The sequence below is a fragment of the Lutjanus erythropterus genome, chromosome 15, assembly GCF_056507025.1.
Source record: "Lutjanus erythropterus isolate fLutEry1 chromosome 15, fLutEry1.hap2, whole genome shotgun sequence".
Classification (NCBI taxonomy): Eukaryota; Metazoa; Chordata; class Actinopteri; order Lutjaniformes; family Lutjanidae; genus Lutjanus; species Lutjanus erythropterus.
This window is the reverse complement of record NC_139331.1, coordinates 28,540,603-28,544,207: the sequence shown is the minus strand read 5'-3', so window position 1 is coordinate 28,544,207 and position 3,605 is coordinate 28,540,603. Positions and strand designations below refer to the sequence as shown.

Below are 3,605 nucleotides of genomic sequence, written 5' to 3'. Positions count from 1 at the left end.
GTTTCTTCCCCATATAATTGGCGGCCATTGGACTTGGAACATCTCTCACAGGTATAATAATCCAGTTGCTCTGCTAATCCTCCACTGACACAAATGCACATTCACACGAAGAGACACACAAACACAGTCCAGCACCATGTGACCGGCTTACGCAATGAAGCCAAGGCTTTATATACTACCTATAGGGACCGCTCTGCCTCAGGGGACATCATTACAGCGCAGGTGTGTGTCAGAGTGTGTGGGTGAGTGAGGGAGCCAGGAGTGTGTGTTAGGACACAGGGGAGAGCTGCTGCTGCTGGTGCAGAAGATCCAGGCCAGAGAGACACAGAAGGGGCGAGGGGGATTCACGGGGACAAAGTTGCCTAGCAGGAAGTCCTGAGGGTCGGTTGCAGAGGGGATTTTTGTGGTCTCAGCTGTGACACGCTGGAGAGAACAACAACAATGTTTTTTCGCATCCCTCGATTGACCCCTGGATATATTCGATACCTCCAGGTGCGTAAGATGCTTTAGGGCGATTTACTCCTTTAGATAGATTAATGATTAGTCTTGGACATCAAGGGACATCTGCAGAGGAGCAACAGTAAAGCAAATTCCATTAGAGTCTCTAATAACAAACAACTGTTGAGCTCTAGAGCCTCGGCCCTGCATGTTTCCCTGATTTAACAGAGCCATGATGGGTAGTAGGACTGGGCAATGTATCAATATTATGTCAACATTGTGATATGAGACTAGATATCGTCCTAGATTTTGGATAAAACTATATTGTGATGTGGCATAAGTGCTGTCTTTCCTGGATTTAAAGGCTGAAAGTACCAACAGTCATCCCTGTTGCTGCTACTACTGTCGCAATATCTATAAATATCAGTGGAATATTGTGATATTTGATTTTTATAAAAGTCATCTGGCCATACAAATAATAAAAAAAATAAATAAATAAAATCATGAATAATAAAAATAAAACAGTAAAGTTAGGTAATTTGGAGGCTGTAAATTATCCATACATATAAATGTGAGAGTGGAGGCCTGTCTTGCATGTTTTACAGCTTTTTAGGGTTGCAACATTTGTTTTCATTATGGATTAACCTGTTGATTATTTTCTCAATTCATCAATTAGTTGCTAATCTAGAAAGTATCAGAAAACTGTGAAAAATGTCCATATCACCCTGCCCTTATGGTCTTATTTTGGAGAAAATGTGCGTATAAATACTTGATTCTGATCAAGTCAATCACAGCATTCTAAGGTCTGTTATTAAAAGCAGAGCATTTCTGTGAATAACAGATTGCTGCTATGGATGCTGTTCTGATCATAGACTCTGGATGAGCAGTACAATCATTTTTAAATTAATAAAATCCTTTTAAAATTCATATTTGTATGATATTATTGATTTGTTTAGAAAGTAGCCATGTAATAAGCAGGATAATGTACCATGTGCTGGTCACTATGGATAATGAATGCGTGAGCAGGCCATTATTACACATTATTACACGGCTTTGTTAAGCACTTGATTCTGATTGGTCAGTTACAGCATAATGAGGTCTGTTATCTCTGTATAGTAGACTGTTGCTATGGAGAAAAGATCGTTGCTATATATGGGTCCTGCACCACCCTGTCAAGGTTTATTTTGCAATAATAACCTGCTCACTGAACATCGTCCTGATTATTGCACAGCCACCGACTAAAAAGATCAATAATTTGACACAAAATGTTAATTTAAAAATGATTTTATTGCTCCTCCAGAGTCAATGATCATAAACACGTCCATAGCAACGGTCTGTTCTTCGTTGCAACAATCTGCTATTCACAAATAACAGACCTTGATGTGGTAATTGATTAGTCAGAATTGATTATCTAACAAAGCCATGCAATAAATCTCAACATGCACATATGAATAATAGACCACTGCTGTGATAAACAGGCTGTTGCTATGATTATGATTATCGCCCAGCCCTAACATGTAGAATTTAAATGTATCAATCCAGCAACTGCTCTGCTTTACTGTTTGAGCAACATAAATAGAAGTTAGATTTGTGTTAAATTGTCACTTCACTGCTCTGAAAGCTCATTTTGAACTGATGTCACTGACTCATCATCCAAGTGCACGAAGTGCCTGTTTGTGCCTGTCTGTGTCATGGCAGGATTTAGAATAGGGGATTACAGCAGCCTGTCTTTGAATGGATTTGAACAGAGATGCCTTAGCTCGCCAGGGTCAGGTAAATGCTCTCTAATTGGATGTCCAGAGGACTAATATGAGATCCATGTTCCCAATCACCCTGCTGGGTATTTCAGAGGCCTGCAGCTGCAGATTTAGAAGCCCAAAGTGTGGCCTGTGTTTGTTTTAAAAATGGACGGTGTCAAACCTCATTATCTGTGTCTCAGCTCATCAGCGTTCATGTTAGAAAGCTCAGACTCGCTCTGTGATAAAATAGGTCATGGTTGCACAAATGACTATTATGTCATTAAAGGAGCACCTGTTGCGTACTTATATGGCTGAGGAGACACATTCTGTAGCTGTCTTTGAATATTATGTATCTCAACATTTCAGTCTGAAGGCTTGGAGATATATAACTTTTATAGTATCAAACATAACAACAAGAACACAAGAGCAGAAACATAAAATCAAGCACTTGCAGCTTAAAATAAATAAATGTGGAAAGCACATAATCATGTGATCTGATCTTGCTTCCGCAAGAGAATTGGTTTATCAGCAGGGAGTTGATCTGCAGCTACTGTGATGATCAATTGACTGTTTCAGTTTTTGTTTTTCTTGCAAACATACAAGATAATAAAAGAGAAAGTGAATAACTGAATTTATCTGACTTTAGGACATGTCTTGGATTGGCTCAAATTTCTGAGATGTCTCCAAAGCTGCAGAGGACTTTGAGTCTGATCTGGTTCAACATGTATTAAAACTTGACAAAATGGAGATTATAGTGCGGCTCTTCCCGTATGGTAAGACCATCGCCGGGATGAGACAGGTGTGTGACCAGGGTCGCCTCTTTAAGGACTCGACCGCAGCCAGAGCCAGGAGGAACACTGCTGACACACTGCCTTGGTCCCTGGCGATGATCGGTGGTCCTGGTGGTGGTTGCCCTGGTGGCTACGTGGGTGGTGGTGATGACCCCTGCTCTCTCTTTCAGACTCAGGCAGCCCAGACTGTGCTGCAGGGCCGGGAGGCACCTGCGATGCCGCGCATGGCCGTCCTGCTGGGACTCATGGGGGTCGGCATGTCTGGCTACAGCTCCCGCCAACTCACATTGAACTACAAGCCTGCGAGTCACCTCTTCAGATGAGACGATGAAGGACATTCACAGACACACACATGCACACAGTCAGAAGACATTACACTGACATACATTCATCTCCTGGACATTTACCTTAACCCCACCCATAACCCTAACCTAAAACAAAACCCTCACCATAAACAAAGTCTTCACCTTAAAATTTATGATTTATGTTGTGGGGACTTGTGTTTTGTCCCCATAAGGAAGGTGGGTCCCCAAAATGTAGTGTGTTAGCAGGTGTCCCCACAACATCAGTAACACACATCTGCATACACACATAGGTGTGTTTTATTATTTCAGAGAACATTAAATTGATTTGGATT

General features: G+C 41.4%; 1 long non-coding RNA gene across 1 annotated transcript; it reads left to right on the top strand.

Annotated features, from left to right (window-relative positions):
* Window positions 1-212: 212 nt before the first annotated feature.
* Window positions 213-3,405, top strand: LOC146314581 (uncharacterized). Its single transcript, XR_014771958.1, has 2 exons — window positions 213-492; window positions 3,139-3,405. It is a non-coding gene; the product is annotated as an uncharacterized LOC146314581 (long non-coding RNA).
* Window positions 3,406-3,605: the final 200 nt, after the last annotated feature.